This window comes from Gorilla gorilla, chromosome 17 (assembly GCF_029281585.2).
Source record: "Gorilla gorilla gorilla isolate KB3781 chromosome 17, NHGRI_mGorGor1-v2.1_pri, whole genome shotgun sequence".
In the NCBI taxonomy this organism is placed as follows: Eukaryota; Metazoa; Chordata; class Mammalia; order Primates; family Hominidae; genus Gorilla; species Gorilla gorilla.
Window position 1 is genome coordinate 23,580,403 of NC_073241.2, and position 20,089 is coordinate 23,600,491.

Sequence of the window (20,089 nt, forward strand, 5' to 3'; positions counted from 1 at the left end):
GGGATTAGGTTTAGGAGTAAAGAAATGTATATAAACTTGATTCAGTAAGTTTTTTTCACAGGCTGAAAAATTTCATTACAAACATCTAAAACCTCATTTCCAGAGAAAAATTAAATACCATGTTTCAAATAAATAACTGATTAATGTCCATTTTTCAGGGGAACTAGATTATAAATTGGAGAATAATTATTACTAATTTGTATCAGAAAATTAAGTCTAGGATAACATGTGGAGTCTTGCTATGTTCATTTTTAATCCTTTAGCTATTACCTCATTGAATTAAAAAGAGTAATGTGTGGTAGAGTCATCAATGATGGGTGAGATTTCAAAATACGGAGAGAAAGAAGAGAGGCATATATTAAGATTGGTAAAATTCACTCACAAATGAAGTAATAAAGAACTGCACTTAAATTGTGATTCATTAGTTTGTTTTTTAAGGCCCAAGAGCACCTTTACATAATATAAGGTTTTCTTCTAGGAAAAAATGATATACGCATTGACATATACATTTTCAGAGTTCAGCCAGTTTATAAATGTAGAGCAATTGTACATAATTTCAGCCAGAAAAGTATGTCTCTGAAGTCACTTGACCTGCAGTGTACATTTTTAATCGTTAGCACTGGCCCGGATAAAATGACATCAGTAGTCTTTCACTAATTTGATATATATTTGATATAACTCACCTTTCAATGGTGGTGTCATTGAAAACTACTGACATTATTAATTTGGGTCAGTGCTAAAGGATCTATCTACACACACACACACACAACACACATGTATGTGTGTGTGTGTATATATACAGATATATCTTTTAGCTATATATGTAATATATATAGATATATAAATATGTATTTGTGTGTATATAGATATACATATATCTATATACATATGTCTACATATGTATATAGATACACATATCTATATACATGTCTACATATGTGCATATTTAAATGTGTGTATATATATCTATATATACATATCTATATGTAGATATATTCTTTAGCACTGACCCAAATTAATAACATCAGTAGTCATATATATCGTTTAATATATATATGAGCATGTGTGTGTATATATATGTAAACATATATGTATATATCCTTTAGCATATATATGTATATATACACATATATAGTTTATATATACATATATGTGTGTGTATATGCAGGTATATCTTGTTTTATTGTGCTTTATTTTATTGCCCCTCAGATATTACTTTTTTGTAAACTGAAGGTTTGTAGCAACCCTACATTGAGCAAGTCTCCTGGTTTCATTTTTCCAACAGCGTGTTCTCACTTTGTGTCTCTTGTCACATTTTAATAATTCTTGCAATATTCCAAACTTTTTATTATCATATCTGTTATGGTGATCTATGATCAGTGATCTTTGATGTTACTATTGTAATTGTTTTGGGGCAACACGAACCATGTCCATATTAAGATGACAAGCCTAATCAATGACATGTTTGTTGTGACTGCTCCACTGACTAGCCATTCCCCCATCTTTCTCCTTCTCCTTGGGCCTCCCTATTCCCTGAGACACAACAATATTGAAAGTAGGCCATTTAATAAGCCTATGATGGTCTCTGAGTGTCCTAGTGAAGGGAAGAGTCACATGTCTCTCACTTTAAACCAAAAGCTAGAAATGATTGTGAGGAAGGCTAGACTTCTTGCACCATTTCAGCCAAGTTGTGAATGTAAAACAAAAACAAAAACAAAACAAAACAGAAAAGCCAAAAAACTTCTTGAAGAAAATTAAGACTGCTACTCCAGTGAACATACAAATGTTGAGAAAGAAAAACAGTCTGATTGCTAATATGGAGAATGTTGTAGTGGTCTGGATAAAGGATCAAACCAGCCACAGCATTCCCTTAAGCCAAAGCGTAATCCAGGACAAGGTCCTCACTCTCTTTGATTCAGTGAAGCCTGGGAGAGGTAAGGAAGCTGCAGAAGAAAAGCTTGACGCTAAAAGGTTTGTTCATGAGGTTTAAGGAAAGAAGCCATCTCTATCACATAGAAGTGCAAAGTAAACAGCCAGTGCCGATGCAGAAGCAGCAGCAAGTTATCCAGAAGATCTAGGTGAGATAACTGATGAATGTGGCCAAACTAAACAACACATTTTCAATGTAGACAAGATAGCCTTTTATTGGAAGAAGATGCCATCTAGGACTTTTATATTTAGAGAGGAGAAGTCAATGCATGGTTTCAAATCTTCAAAGCCAGGCCAATTCTCTTGTTAGGGGCTAATGAAGCTGGTGACTTTAAGTTGAAGCCAACAATCATTGACTATTCTGAAAATCCTGGGGCCCTTACGAATTATGCTAAATCAAGCAAGATGGGTGACTAGAGATGTCTGGTGCTCATCTCCCCTACAAGAAAGAACCGAGGCAAGAAATAAACATCTAAGATTTGATTAGAGTATCAAAGGGATAGTCCTGGAGTGCAGCAAAGGAGTGGAGACACATCTGTGGTGACTGAAAGTTGCCATAGTACGGAAGCACTCAGCCTGTGCAGCCCCTTCTGTCCCATCTGGATTGAATTGGCCCAGAGACAGGAGGGACTTCTCATTGCAGGGTGAAGGTAGGCAGAAGATCCCCACCAGCCCCACTTCCATCACAAACACAAAGTCTTTACAACAAGAGAATCTCACAGTCTTTGCAAGCCCTCAGGCCAGTTTGGAGTATTGCCAAGGATTCACACAGCTGCATGTCCTGGACTAGGAGTACAAGGTGAAGACTTCCCACCCCCAGAGACTTAAGCTGCAGCAACACAGCACCATCTTGAGAACAGAGTCATCTCTTGAGTGTGCCCTCCTCTGGGGGCCAGTAGTCACTGTGCCTCTCCAGCACTGGAGCTTTATCTTCAGTACACCAAGCCCACATGGGTGGGTTAAAGCCACAATCCCAGCTGTGTGGAGGTTGGTCCCAGGACTGGCTGTAACTCAAGTAATGCAGAGTAGGGAAATCAACCGCCACCACCACACTTCCAGACAGAGGAATAATCTGCAGTCCCATCCAGGGTAAATTCACTCTTAAGACAGCCAAACCACTACATGCCCTCTCCCAAGTGGGAGAGGCCCCTAAGCCTCTGAGCAGCTGATACACCCGCAGGTCAACAAAGTGACTATGAGCCCATGCTCAGGACCTGAGAAACAGCCTTGCGGGCCCCATCAACCACAGACATGCTGCTGGCGTGCCCAGTAGCCCTCTGCTTTTAATAAGGGCCTGAGAAACAGTCCCACAGGCTGCCCCCAGCAGGCACACCACCAAGTGGGCCTTGCACCTGTGTCTCAGACCTGAGAGACAAGCAACTGTGTATGCCCAAGTCTCAGGGCTGAGAAGCAACCCTGGGAGCTTACTCAGGCCAACTAAGCAGCCACATACCTATGTCCCAGCTTGAGGAACAGCCCTTTAGGCCACCCCCCACAGAAACACTCCCAGGCCAACTAAGCAGCTGTGCAACCTTGGATGAGCCTGAGAAATACTCCTGTATCCATTCCCGGCAGATGCACCTCCAGACCAGCCAATCAGCCATGAATGCCCATGTCCTGGACCTAAGAAAGAGCTCCATGGGCTACTCCCAGAAGACATGCCCTTACGCCAGCTGAGCAGCCTCCTGTCCACATCCTGGCTCATAGAAGCAGTCCCCAGGGCTTCCCCTGGCAGGCACCACCCAGGCCAGCTGAGCAGCAGTGTGCCCACATCCTGAGCTAGAATAGCTCTATGGACTACCCCCAGCAGACACACATCTAGGACAGCTGAGAAGTCATTTGACTGTATCCCAGGCCTGAGAAACACCCCTCTTGGCCAGCCCTGGCAAAGATACCTTCAGTCCATCTTAGCAGCTATGCACCTATATATTTGGCCCATGAGTTTCCCCCAGCAGACTGCCCCCAGGCCAGATGAGCAGCTGTGTACCCACATACCAGTTATGGGAAACAGCCCTTCAGGCCACTCCTGGAGTGCATGCTTCCAGGCCAGGCAAACAGCTGTGTGCCTGCATCCTGGGCCTGAGAAACTGTCCTGCAAAGCACATCTGGAAGTCATGCCCTGGTTGAGCAACTGCATCCCCATGCTCCTGGCTAGAGTGATGGCACCATGGCCAGCGGCATAAAGCCATACTCCAAATTTTCTGACCCACTGTATGCCTGCACACACCCTTACCCTGAGAAACAGCCCAGTGAGCCCACCCCTGGCAAGGCTGCACCACCATCACTACAAACTTCCTTAACCTAGGCCACTGAGTAACTTGCAAATGTTACTAGTGTGGATCACAGCTGAATAAACTACATGGAGACTACACTTACTGCATCCATGTAGAACCAAGGCCGGTATACCCCAGTGAACTGACATCCAAGACCCATTCATACAAATTAATTCATACAAGTAAACCTACTCCATAAAATTGGAAAAGGTGACTTTTTCACCAGATGCATAGAAATCAATTTAGAAACACAGCAACCATGAAAATGCAAGAAAACATGTCACCTACAAAGGGAAATAATAATTATCCAGTAATAGAACCCGATCATAAACATATGATGTGACAGAAAAAAGAATAATCTTAAGGAAACTCAGTGAGATGTAAGGTAATACAGATGGACAAGTCAATGAAATCAGGTGAAAGAGAAATTCAGTAAAGATACAGATATCATAAAAATAACCAAACAGAAGCCCTAAAAGCTAAACAGTTCAATGGATGAAATGAAAAAATACAATCAATGGCTTTACAGACAAGAACAAGCAGAAGAAATAATTTCTGAACTTGAAGACAAGTCTTTTGAAATAACACAGACAAGCAAAAAAGGATAAAAAAGAATGAAAAAAGCCTACAGGATTTATGGGACACCATTAATTTGATCAAATATTCATATTATGGGCATTCCAGAAGGAAAAGTGTAGAGAAAATATGAGGAAAACATATTTAATAAAATAGCATAAAACTTCCTAACTCTTGAGAGAGAGCTAGACATCTAGTTCCAGGAAGATCAAAGAACCCCAAATACATTCAACCCAGACATTATAGTCAAATTGTGAAAAATCAAAAGACAAAGATTTTTTAAAATAGCAAAAGAAAAGTAACACACTTATAATGGAATCCCCATTAGACTAACAGCTGATTTCCCAGTGGAAACCTTAGGCTAGAAGAGAATGGGATGATACATTCAAAGTTCTGAAAGAAAAAAATCTTTCAGCCAAGAATATTATAGCCAGCACAGCTATCCTTTACAAATGAAGAAGACATAAAATCTGTCATAGATAAACAAAAACCAAGATAATTCATCACCACTAGACCAACATTACAAGAAATGCCCAAGGGAGTCTTACATCTGGAAGTAAAAAGATGATAACCACCATCATGAAAACATGCAAAACTTTAAAAGTCACTGTTAGAGTCAATACATAAAGGAGAAAGAGAAAGGAATGAAACCTTATCACTACAGAAAACTACCCAACTTCAAAAGTAAACAGGAAGAAAGGAATAAAACATATACAAAACAACCAGAAAACAATAAAACGTTGGAAGTAACTCCTCACCTACCAATAATAACTTTGAATGTTAATAGATTAAATACCCCATGAAGGATATAGACTTACTGAGTGGATTAAAAAATAAGACCCAACTATATTTTATCTAAAAGAAACTCACTTTACCGGTATAGAAACACATAGACTGATAATAAAGGGATGGAAAAAGATATCCTATGCAAATGGAAGCCCAAAGTGAGCAGGGATAGCTATACTTGTATCAGACAAAACAGAGTTCAAGTTAAAAACCATAAAAATTGACAAACAAGAGTATTATGTAATAATAAAGGGTTCAATTCAGCAAGAAATATAATTGTAATATGTGTATAATTGTAAATATGTATGCACTCAAACACCAGAGCACCTAGATATATAAAGCGAATATTACTAGATCTAAAGAGGGAGATAGACCCCATTACAATAAGAGTTGGGCACTTCCGTATCCCACTCTCAGCATTGGACAAATCATCTAGACAGAAAAACAACAAAGAAACATCAGACTTAAACTCCACCATAGACCAAATGGACATAAATAACAAACATATACAGAACATCTCACCTAACAGCTCCAGAATACACATTCTTTTCATCAGCACATGAAACATTATCCAAGATAGACCGTATGTTAGGCTACAAAACAAGTCTCAAGAAATTTTTAAAAATTGAAATTCTATCAGGTATCTTATCTTACCACAATGGAATAAAACTAGACATTCATAACAAGAGGAACATTCAAAACTATACAGACATATGGAAATTAAACAACATGCCCTTGAGTTACAGTGAGTGAAGAAAGAAATTAAGAATGAAATTTAAGAATTCCTTGAAACAAATGTAACTAGAAACACAGTATACCAAAACAGGGGACGCAGCAAAAGCAGTTATTAAGAAATATGTTTTTAGCTTCATCCGTGTCCCTACAAAGGACATGAACTCATCATTTTTTCAGCAAACTGTCGCAAGGACAAAACACCAAACATCACATGTTCTCACTCATAGGTGGGAATTGAACTATGAGAACACTCGGACACAGGAAGGGGGACATCACACACTGGGGCCTGTTGTTGGGTAGGGGGAGGGGGGAGGGATAGCATTAGGAGATATACCTAATGTAAATGACGAGTTAATGGGCGCAGCACACCAACATGGCACATGTATACATGTGTAACAAACCTGCACATTGTGCACATGTACCCTAGAACTTAAAGTATAAAAAAAAAGTATATTTTTAGCAATAAATGCCTGGATCAAAAAAACTAGAAAACTTTCAAATAAACCACTGAAAAATTCTACCTCAAGAAACTAGAATAGTAAGAACAAACCAAACCCCAAATTATTAAAAGGAAATAAATAATGAAGACCAAACAGAAATAAACAAATTTGAGGCAAAAATTACAAAAGGTTAACAACGAAAAGGTTTAAAAAATATCAACAAACCATTATCTAGACTAATTAAGAAAAAGGGAAGACCCAAATAAGTAAAATCAGAAACAAAAAAAGAGACCGCATAACAGATAATGACAGAAATAAAAATAATTATTAGAGACTATTATGAGCAACTCTACAATAAATTTGAAAACCTAGAGGAGGTGGACAAAATCCTTGACCCATACGACCTACCAAGACTAAACCAAGAAGAAATAGAAAACCTGAACAGACCAAAAACAAGTAATGAGATTAAATCAGTAATAAAAAGGCTTTCAACAAAGTCCAGGACCTGATGGCTTCACCACTTAATCCTCACTTGTGAAAGGAAGAGCCATTTGCTACAGCTAACTTCATTGTTGTCCTATTTTAAGAAATTGTCTCAGCCACTCCGACCATTGGCAACCACCACTCTGATCAGTCAGCAGCCATGAACATGGAGGCAACGCCCTCCACCAGCAAAAGGTGATCATTAGCATTTTTTAACCAATAAAGTAGTTTTTAATTAAGGTATACACATAAGTTTTTTGAACATAATGCCATTGTAAACTTAACAGGCTACAGTGTAGGGTAAACATAACTTTTATATGCACAGGGAACCCAAAACATTTGTGTGAGTTGCTTAATGCAGTTTTTGCTTCATTGCAGTGGTCTGGAATGAAACCCACAATGTCTTTGAGATATGTCTATACACATATTATTTATATATTATATATCCATATACATATTCTTTTATATATCTTTATATACATATATATAGAAAGAGACAGAGAGAGAAAAGAAGATAAAAATATGCAAAATTCAGTGTTGGGAGTATCCATGAGGAAAGAGTTTCTGGTTAATGATTGTAATTTTCTTTCTTAAATATTAGGTCTTCCAGTGAGCTAAGTCATGTTTACTATATCCTTTAGATTCATGGGATTCTTGTTATTCAAATATATTTTTATCACTATTTTGTGTAGCAAATATCTAATGATATATTTTTGCTTTTTTTTTTTTGGTGGCTAAAGTGTGTTAGCACGACTTTCCAAGTTTGAAGTTGAAGATGCTGAAAATGTTGCTTCATATGAGTAAGTCAGTTTGAAGTTTGAAAGGAGGGAGCCATTGATGGATCTCTTACCTTTAGTTAAACAGGGCTTCCGCTGAGGCAAGAAGGAAAAAGGGAAACTATGGAAAGATATCAAAATGTATGGGTGGGAGGGTACACCGTATTTACTCCAGTTGAATTCTTAGACAAGTATTATTTTGAAAAAAAAATTCCATCCATTCAGAAATAAATGTTCTTCTAGCTTGAAAATGTAAAAAGTATTCTTAGAGGAAATTAATTCCATTAAAAGTTTTTTTAAAAAAAAACAGGAATGCAGAATGCTACTTAACTCATCAATAGTGAACGTTTCTCATTTTTACTGGATATGGTGTGATTCCCAATTTTGTACATTTTGCCTATGAGCAAATAGTATTGATAGCAAAAGCAAACATATTTTGCTGACTAAGACCTCTTTATGCTCATTGGGATTTTATTCTTATTTGTTTCTAATCTCACTAGAGTACTTCCTGTTGCACTGACCTGAAGGCATTTTATCATGTACTCACTGTAATGAAACAATACATTCTTAAACTGGCCTGTGTCTGAACTGCAGACATATTCAGGAGATTTTTCTTCTGCTTCTTTCTTGCCCAGTTGTATAACCATTCACCAGCTTGTGTCAATGCTGGAGAGGAAGTACTGCCATAGAGGAAGTTAACTCACCATGGTTGTAAGCTGTTGGTGACTAAACAAAGATTGGAAACAAAGAGGGCAAATAAAAATAGTTCTTCAAATTACCCTGAATTTGCCACTGAATTAAACTGTGTGTCTGCAGATTAGCTATACGTTTTCTGTAATGGAGCTGCCCAGGGCTGAAACAAAATTAGACCAATTAAGCAAGGCAAGCATTTCCTTCTTTCCCCACTCCAAACAAAATAAAGCAGGTTTTCATTTTATTTTATTTTTAAATTACAAAGTCTCATTACATAGATATAGGAGGAATTTGCAGTAGTCCCTGTGAGAAATGCTGGTGTTTCATAACAGGGGAATGATATTGGATTTATAGTAAAAGCTGGAATCAGTGCTTGGCTTTGCCATCATATATTCATTCACCTGATACTCAGCAAGTCACTAACCCTCTTTAACTTTCAGATTATTCAAATGTAAACTGGCTATTATGCAATCCATGTATTGGATATTGTATTTAAAAAATTAGTAATAAAATGAAAATAACATGCAAAAATACTTTGAAAACTCTGTAGTTCTGTAAATAGGTTTTATTCTAAAAGCTAAAAATAACGTAAGAGTTCATTAAGGAAAATCTGAAAATACAATCAACAAATCTACCCACATTTAGTCATTCTTAAACTTTGATGCATGCACTTCTAAGTTCTTTAAGCATACACTTTTTTTGTTTACAGATATGAGACCATACTTATTCTTTTGCAAATAACCTTATTAATGACATCATGGCTATATTTTTTGTTAATATATATTCATGTGCACTTACAACATTATTTGTAACAGTTGTGTGATATTTCATGGTGTAGATGTGCTATAATTCATTTAATAGTCAGATATTGCTGAACAATTCAGTTTTTTACAAGTTTTTAACTTACAAAAATGAATATATTTGAGGCTAAATCTCCGTATATTGTTGGTTATTTGCTTGTCATAAATTCTCAGAAGTGGAAATTCTGTGTCAAAGGGAATGATTGTGACGCTATTGATATTGATATATGCTTTAACATCAAGATGCAAAGTGTACATTTCTCCCCTCCCACACTTAACACTAGCCATCATTGATTTCTCTGATATTAGTAAATATATTTGTTCTAATGCACGTTCTTTGACACACCTTCATTTATCCTTTTCTGTCTTTGGACTGAAAAGTTAAATCTATTGATCCTTTTTCTATTTTATATAATATAAGCAATTTCTCCCAGGTTGTCTTGCTTTTCACTACATAAAAGCATTTAATCCTCATGTAATCAAATGTATCTGTACTTTTCTTTGTGATTTTGCCTTTAATGTTATTCTCAGAAAGTCCTTCTCACCCCAAGATTTTAAATATATCCACCAAAATTTCTGTTTTGAATTTATTTTCTTCATTTAAATAAAATATCTGCCCTGAATTTACTTTGTCTTAAGGTATAAAGTGTAGAAATTTACTTTTCTCCTAAGTGACTCATAATTTTTTCAGCATGAACATGTCATCCCTCTGTATTGTCCTTACCCTGTTTTAGTGATCTAGAGTGAGCAGGAAGACCAGAGTCACTACAGTGTTTCTCGTGCTTTGCATCATGGCCACCTCCCTACCCCCAGAGTCTGCACAAGAGAAAAATGTGTCCAGTGGGGGAGATAGCACCTGCCTTCAATACAAATCCCATTTCATTAAACACGGTCTTGTTAGTGTCATGTAGCTTCCACCTTCTATTGATAAAAAATGAGTCATGTTCATAGTTAATATTTGTGCTTTTAATTCAACTTTGATATTATTGGAACTTTCAGTGTATTAAGGTTTAGTATCTCATATCTTTTTTTCTCTCTTTTTTTTTTTTTGAGCCGGAGTCTTGCTCTGTCACCAGGCTGGAGTGCAGTGGCTCCACTCAGCTCACTGCAACCTCCGTTTCCCAGGTTCAAGCGATTCTCCTGCCTCAGCCTCCTGAGTAGCTGGGACTACAGGCATGCACCACCACGCCCAGCTAATTTTTTGTATTTTTAGTATAGATGGAGTTTCACCATGTTGGCCAGGATGGTCTCGATCTCTTGACCTCATGATCCACCCACCTTGGCCACCCAAAGTGCTGGGATTACAGGCGTGAGCCACCGCGCCTGGCCTCTATCTCTTTATTTTTGAATTGCCATTTAAATTTAGTTTTTGTCTTTCGTGTATAGCATGTAATGCCTTTAATTTCAAAGTTATCTGAGAGTATTTCTCAATATGCAATATGAGAGTAATATGTTTGTATTTATGATTTCTGGTACGTTTGGTTTTATTTATCATCTTCTTTATTAAAAATACTTTGATATTTTCTTTGTAAATTTGTCTATGTTTTGCTATTAATTGATTTGTTTTTATCCCTTGCATTTTTTGTTGATATGCAAGTCAGAAGCCCATTTCTAATCTATCAATGTTTATATTTAAATGTTTAGGAAACATAATTATACCATTTTTCCATCAATATCGAGAATAAAACTGGACTTGTACCTGTGAAAGATAAGAAATGCAACCTGCCTTTACTTCTATCTTCTTCCACACCTTGAATCCTAGTGTAAGAATGCCTAAAAATTCAAATCAATACTATTATTCATGATTTTATATCATTTATCTTTACTTTTAGAATCATTTATTTACATTTTCACCTGCTACATTTTTTTTATTATTATACTGTAAGTTCTAGGGTACATGTGCACAATGTGCAGGTTTGTTACATATTCACGCATGTGCCATGTTGGTGTGCTGTACCCATTAATTCATCATTTACATTAGGTGTATCTCCTAATGCTATCCCTCTCCCATCCCCCCACCCCATGACAGGCCCTGGTGTGTGATGTCCCCCTTCCTGTGTCCAAGGGTTCTCATTGTTCAATTCCCACCTATGAGTGATAACATGCAGTGTTTGGTTTTCTGACCTTGCGATAGTTTGCTGAGAATGATGGTTTCCAGCTTCATCCATGTCCCTACAAGGGACATGAACTCATCCTTTTTTATGGCTGCTTAATATTCCATGGTGTATATGTGCCACATTTTCTTAATCCAGTCTATCATTGTTGGACATTTGGGTTGGTTCCAAGTCTTTGCTATTGTGAATAGTGTCGCAATAAACATACGTGTGCATGTGTCTTTATAGCAGCATGATTTATAATCCTTTGGGTATATACCCAGTAATGGGATGGCTGGGTCAAATGGTATTTCTAGTTTTAGATTCTTGAGGAATCGCCACACTGTCTTCCACAATGGTTGAACTAGTTTACAGTCCCACCAACAGTGTAAAAGTGTTCAGTTTCTCCACATCCTCTCCAGCACCTGTTGTTTCTTGACTTTTTAATAATCACCATTCTAACTGGTGTGAGATGGTATGTCATTGTGGTTTTGATTTGCATTTCTCTGATGGCCAGTGATGATGAGCATTTTTTCATGTGTCTGTTGGCTGCATAAATGTCTTCTTTTGAGAAGTGTCTGTTCATATCCTTTGCCCACTTTTTGATGGGGTTGTTTGATTTTTTTTTTGTAAATTTGTTTGAGTTCTTTGTAGATTCTGGATATTAGCCCTTTGTCAGATGAGTAGATTCCAAAAATTTTCTCCCATTCCGTAGGTTGCCTGTTCACTCTGATGGTAGTTTCTTTTGCTGTGCAGAAGCTCTTTAGTTTAATTAGATCCTGTTTGTCAATTTTGGCTTTTGTCGCCATTGCTTTTGGTCACCTGCTACATTTTTGTTCTTCATTTTGATTCATTGCTCAGCTGACTCAAGCACTTTGAGTAATTGTTTTTAGGAAAGGTACATGGAGGCTATGCTTCGTGTTGCTTCATGTTGGAGTGTCTGTCTGTTGCTCCCGAGTGTGAACAGTACTTTTCCTGGATATGGATTTACTGAGTCATAGTTATTTCCCTGCAAACTCTGCACATAACTGCTTGAAGCTTCATTTACATAGTACTCTTTTTTTAAGCAAAAAAGTCTCAATTGTGTATTTACTTGGTATAGTTTCAGGGTACACTGAAACAGATTAAGGGGCTAAAGCCACCCAAGCCACTTCTTCATGCCTTCGTAATCTGTCAGACTTGGTTCTGTATGGTGACATTGTCAAGTGAGTTCAGATTTATGACATTTCCTTGATACCCAGAGATCTAGTAGACTGTGTGGGATCAGAGGTTCTTGTAGTAAGGGAATGGCAACTTGAGGAGAGAATTCACCTCTTTTGGCCAATTGATCCTCCATCTACATCAGCCTTAACTCTCCAAGCCTGGGTGGAGGTGGTGGGTCCAGGTGGAGAGGGGAAGATTAGAAGGATTGGGGATTTCCTTTATCTCAGGTTAACCTAACATCATTCATCAAAGACCAATGTTTTTTTTTTTAACTTTTATTTTAGGTTTGGAGGTACACGTGAGATTTGCTACATAGGTAAACTTGTGTCAGGGAGGATTTTTTTTTATTTTTTACATATTATTTCATCATCCAGGTATTAAGCTCAGTACCCAAATAGTTATCTTTTCTGCTCCTCTCTCTCCTCCTGCCCTCCCCACTTAAGTAGACCCCAGTGTCTATTTCCTTCTTTGTGTTCATAAGTCCTTATGATTTAGCTACCACTGATAGGTGAGAACATTCAGTATTTTGTTTTCTGTTTCTGCACTAGTTTTCTAAGGATAAGAGCCTCCAGCTCCATCGATGTTCCCACAAAATACATGATCTCATTCTTTTTTATGGCTGCATAGTATTCCATGGTATATATGTACCACATTTTCTTTATCCAATCTGTCATTGATGGGTACCTAGGTTGATTCCATGTCTTTGCTATTGTAAATAGTGCTGCAGTGAACATTCATATGCATGTATCTTTATAGTAGAATGATTTATATTCCTCTGGGTATCTACTCAGTATTGTGATTGCTCAGTCAAATAGTTCTGCTTTTAGCTCTTCAAGGTATTGCCATAGTGCTTTTTACAGTGATTGAACTAATTTACACTCCCACCAACAATGTATATGTGTTCCTTTTTCTCTGCAACCTTGCCCGCATCTGTTATTTTTTGACTTTTTAGTAATAGCCATTCTGACTGGTGTGAAATGGTATTTCATTGTGGTTTTGATTTGCATTTCTCTAATCTGTGATATTGAGCTTTTCTTCATATGTTTGTTGGCCACATGCATGTCTTCTTTTGAGAAATGTCTGTTCATGTCAAAGGCCAATTGTCAGTGCCCCAGTTCTGCTCAGTATCTGCCCTCTTTGTTCTCCCATCTTAGGCACAGGCTGTGAGCATTGTCTTAGGATTCATGGCTCTTGGGGTGGAATTTGAGTCCTGTGTTGGAGGCTTCAGTATGACAGAAACTTCCTGAAGTCTTCTCCTACTGAAGCTTCCTGTGTTGGAGGCTTCTCCTCCTGAAGAGCCTCCAACACAGGAGGCTTCAGTAGGACAAAAAAAAATTGTTCCTCATGAGCTACCTTGTCTCCAGCCATAAGGTAAAATGAGGCATTATTGGAGGCTCCATCAAACAGGTTCTCCTTCCTTTGATTAATGGAAGGAGCCCAGTCTTTCAGGTGTTTCTCCTTTGAAATATATCTTACTAAAACGTCTTACCTCTGAAGTTCGTTTGCAACCTCATATGCGACTCTTGCTAATGTGTATCTGTTCACTAGGTGTCTAGTTTGAGGAGATGACAAGAGCACCATTTACTCCCTATGCTCATTCCTGAAACACCTTATTTTATTGCAGTGGAAACTGAGATCTGGCCAAAGTTTGATGATTTGCCCAGGCTGGCATTAAAATACAGTTCTCTTCTACCACCCTTTTCTGTCTTCATGCTATACTCCTTGAGATGATGACCACAAGTTTAAGTTTAGTATTGCCATAAAGTTGGGGTTGGAGCTTTGCATGCAATGGAAATGTTACTAAACATCCAAAGTTTACTGTCTTATTTGCATATATTCTGGATAGCATAGTAAACAAGTAAAATACTCATGGAGCAGGAAGAATAAAATTTTAGCTATTAGTAAAAAGCATTTTGTTATACAACTTCTGAATAATTTTCTTTTGAAATTATATTTATAAGGCCCTTTGTTTTTTGGTTAAATTTACAATATATGTTAGAAGAAACCTGATTAATTTTATTTTTACTTCTTTTTGCAGCAGCAAGATTAAGAAAATTGTGCATTCAATTGTATCATCCTTTGCATTTGGGTATGTGAGACATAGAAAACACCATGTATTAAATATATCTGAGACTTGGCTGGGCACGGTGGCTCACTCCTGTAATCCCAGCACTCTGAGAGGCCGAGGCGGGTGGATCACATGAAGTCAGGAGTTCAAGACCAGCCTGGCTAACATGGTGAAACCCCATCTCTACTAAAAATACAAAAGTTAGCCAAGCATAATGGTGGGTGCCTATAATCCCAGCTACTCAGGAGGCTGAGGCAGAAGAATCGCTTGAACCGAGGAGGCATAGGTTGCAATGAGCTGAAATTGCACCATTGCACCACAGCCTTGGTGACACAGCAAGACTCCATGTAAAAAAAAAAAAGAAAAGAAAAGAAAATATATGAGTCTCATATATATCTATACATACATATATATATATGAGACTTAATACTTCAATGAGAAACACTGAAATAAAATAACAAAGAAGCATTTCCACTGTCCATCAGTTGCTAAGTAGCCATGTGCCCCATTTAACGTAATCTAATTTATCATGGAATTTTGGTTTAAGCTGGACATTAAGAATTGCAAATAAATGGCTTTTGCATAAGATTAATAGTAATATATTAATATTGTATTTCTTCCATCTGCAAAAGTAACATTAATGAAAATCAAATGTTAAAATTCTATAATTATTAGTAAAGTGTTTTATTAGTACCTTATACATCAGGAATTACTCTTTAATTCTGGAAACAATTTACTTAGACTCTTCTCTACATAAGAGTAAGATTTCATACTATGATATAGATTTATGCAATATAATTGTTTCCTTTTGAATTAATAATATTTGAATTTGAGCTGCAAGTTTTTAAAAAAGTACTTCAAAGATGAATTCACCTTCATAGACTAGGCAAATAGTCTAATCAATTTATGGAGAATGTATTTAGAATATGTAACAGCAAGTGGCAGGAGGTACTTTAGAGTTCAAGACTCATGTGCCCATCACTCTGCTAGAAGCACCCATAAATATGAAATCATGTGCTTGTTGAAAATGTCACTGATGAAAAATCTTGGTCTTTTAAGAGCTTATGTTACTCATGCTTTCATTTGGTTTTTATTAATAAATTCTTTAGAATTATCCAGATTAATGAGGGTTTATTTTTTATGAGAAATTGGTATAAACTTCTTATGAAATTCGCAAATTTTAAGAAGAGTTTGTAAACACACAGGTGATTTTAATTCAGTTTTACTTTTCTCTCTTGAGGTGTTGGCCTGGTGTGTTTACTGTAAAAGGCCACAATAATATCTTGTGAAGTGGTTTGGTGAGAATTTTGTTTATTAAGAACTGCTTCTATTGGGTGAAAACAGTGATTTTTCTGAGATTCTAAGGCATTACAGTTTTTCCTGCCACTGGGCAGCTTAATACTAAATAATAACATTTTGGTACCTGATCAGTGGCTTAAATATAGTATAGCTACAGGGACAAATGCCCCTTTATCTTTGCATTTATTTATTTATTTATTTGTTTATTTTAGACTATTTGGAGTTTTCCTGGTCTTACTGGATGTCACTCTCGTCCTTGCTGACCTAATTTTCACTGACAGCAAACTTTATATTCCTTTGGAGTATCGTTCTATTTCTCTAGCTATTGCCTTATTTTTTCTCATGGATGTTCTTCTTCGAGTACTTGTAGAAGGGTAAGTTTGATTATTTTTATAATGCATTAAGCTACTTTGTAGTTTTATAAGAAGCACTTTCGGAGGCTGAGGTGGGAGGATCCCAAGGTCAGGAGTTCGAGACAATCCTGGCCAACATGGTGAAACCCCATCTCTACTAAAAGTACAAAAATTAGCTGGATGTGGTGGTGGTTGCCTGTAATCCCAGCTGCTTGGGAGGCTGAGGCAGGAGAATCGTTTGAACCTGGGAGGCAGAGGTTGCACTGAGCTGAGATCATGCCATTGCACTCTAGCCTGGGTGACAGGGTGACTCCATCTCAAAAAAAAAAAAAAAAACATTTTAAAATAATTAACAGGAGCATTCACTACAAACTGACTTAAGAGCCTTTGGGCCTTATGAGAACATTGGTGGTAGTCTGGCAGTACCCCCCCATGTCCTGTGTTTGAGGTGGCCATGGATTGATGTTCCTCTGCCTTTGGACAGGGGTGGAAAGAGTGGGAGGGACTGCATTTTGTGGTTTGAGTGACAGCTCAGCCATAGCACAATAAAACACTAGGTAGACTTTTACAGTTTTTGATCTAGGCCCTGATTCCCAGACAGCACCTGTGGATCCACCTGGAGGCTAGGAGAACTTGTCATCCTGAAGGCAAGGACACAGGCCTGGCTGTTTTTACCATGTGATGACTTTAGAGCCCCACGGCCTTCAGTAAACTCCTGCAATACCTAAGGAGTGGTTACAGCAGGTCTTGGACAAGACCCCGTGCTGTGCTGGCCTCAGGTCTGACCCAATGCTGTCACAGTAGTGGTGGCCACAGATATGCTTATGTCACTCAACCCCAAGCTTTAGGTGCCTCAGAACAGAGAGAGAGACTCTGTTTGTTTGGGAGAAAGTAAGGGAAGAAAACAAGAGTCTCTTTTTGGTAATGCAGAGAATTATCCTGGATCTTGTCCAAGACCATTAAGGCAGTACCACTATGAGTCTGCAAGAACCAGAGTTTAGGAGGCTTGGGGTGCCCCCTAAAGCAGATAGAGATTAGATCACAGTATCCAAGTTCTTTCAAATATCTGGAAAGCCTTCCCAAGAAAGATGGGTACAAACAAGCCCTGACAGTGAAAACTACAATAAATACAGTGAAAACTACAATCAATACCTAACTCTTCAATGCCCAAACACCAAAGAATATCTGCTAGCATCAACACTATCCAGGAAAACATGACCTCACCAAATGAACTAAATAAGACACCAGGGGCCAATCCTGTAGAAACAGAGATATGTGACCTTTCAGACAAAGAAATCAAAATAGCTGTGTTGAGGAAGGATACTCAAAGAAATTCAAGATAACACAGGGAAGGAATTCATAATTCTATTAGATAAGTTTAACAAAGAGATTGAAATAATTTAAAAGAATCAAGCAGAAATTCTGAAGCCAAAAAATGTAATTGGCATGCCGAAGAATGCATTAGTCTTTTAATAGCAGAATTGATAAACCAGAAGAAAGAATTAATGAGCTTGAAGACAGGCTATTTCAAAATACATAGAGGAGACAAAGGAAAGAATAAAAAACAATGACGCCTGCCTACAGGATCTAGAAAATAGCCTCAAAAGGACAAATATAAGTGGTATTGGCCTTAAAGAGGAGGTGGGGAGTGTAGAAAGTTTATTCAAAGGGATGGTAACAGAACGTCCCAAACCTACAGAAAGATATCAATATCCAAGTACAAGAAAGTTATAAAACACCAAGCAGATGTAACTCAAAGAAGACTACCTCAAGGCATTTAATAATCACAGTCCCAAAGATCAAGGATAAAAAGAGGATCTTAAAAGCAGCAAGAGAAAAGAAACCAATAATATACAATGGCGCTACAATATATCTGGCAGCAGACTCTTTAGTAGAAATGTTTCAGGCCAGGAGAGAGTGACATGACATATTGAAAGTGCTGAAGGAAAAAAACATTTACCCTAGAACAGTGTATCCAGTGAAAATATCCTTCAAAGTGAAGGGGAAATAAAGACTTTTCCACACAAAAGCTGAGGGATTTTGTCAACACCAGACCTGTCCTAGAAGAAATGCTAAAGGGAGTATTTCAATCAGAAAGATAAGGACATTAGTGAGCAATAAGTAACAACCTGAAGGTATAAAACTCACTGGTAATAGTAGGTATACAGAAAAATGCAGAATGTTATAACACTGTAACTATGATGTATAAACTACTCTTACTCTAAGTAGAGAGACTAAACTATGAGCCAATCAAAAATATTAACTACAACTTTTCAAGACATAGATGGTATAATAAGATATAAATAGAAATAACAAAAAGTTAAAAAATAGGGAGACTAAGTTGTAGAGTTTTTATTAGTTTTCTTTTTACTTGTTTATGAAAACTTATAAGATTAAAATAATGGATTATAAGATAGTATTTACAAGCCTCATGGTAACCTCAAACCAAAAAATATAACAATGGATACACGAAAAATAAAAAACAAGAAACTAAATCATATCACCAGAGAAAATTACCTTCACTAATGAAAGACAGGAAGGAAAGAAGGAAGAGAAGACCCCAAAACAACCAGAAAACAAATAACAAAATGGCAGGAGTAAGTCCTTACTTATCAATAATAACATTGAATGTCAGTGGACTAAACTTTTCAATCAAAAGATAGAGTGGATGAATGGATGAAAGAACAAGACCCATCCAGGTGTGGTGGCTCACGCCTGTAATCCCAGCAGTTTGGGAGGCCAAGGCAGGGAGATCATGAGGTCAAGAGCTACAGACCATCCTGGCAAACATGGTGAAACCCTGTCTCTACTAAAAATACAAAAATTAGCAGGGTGTGATGGTGCGCACCTGTAGTCCCAGCTACTCAGGAGGCTGAGGCAGGAGAATCACTTGAACCCGGGAGGCAGAGGTTGCAGTGAGCCGAGATGGTGCCACTGCACTCCAGTCTGGTGACAGAGCAAGACTCCAGCTCAAAAATAAATAAAATAAAAAAACCCATTGCTCTGTTGCCTACAGGAAACACTCTTCTCCCATAAAGACACATGTAGGCTGGAAGTGGTGGCTCACTCCCATAATCCCAGCACTTTGGGAGGCAGAGGCGGGTGGTTTACTGGAGGTCAGGAGTTCGAGACCAGCCTGGCTAATATGGTGAAACCCCGTCTCTACTAAAAATACAAAAATTAGCTGGGTGTGGTGCCGGGCACCTGTAATTTCAGCTACTCATGAGGCCGAGGCCAGAGAATCACTTGAACCTGGGAGGCAGAGGTTGCAATGAGCTGAGATCACACCACTGCACTCTAGCCTGGGTGACAGAGTGAGATTCAGTCTCAAAAAGAATAAAAATAAGAACAAAAAACCCAAAAACCAAAACCAAAAACATGCTAATATATCTGATAAATATTGATGCGAAAATCCTCAACAAGATACTAGAAAACTGAATTCAGCAATATATGGGAAAGATCATTCATCATGACAAGTGGGATGTGTCTCTGGGATGCAAGGATGGTTCAACATTTGTAAATCAATCAATGCGATACATTATATCCACACAGTAAAGGATAAAAACCATAAGATCATTTCAG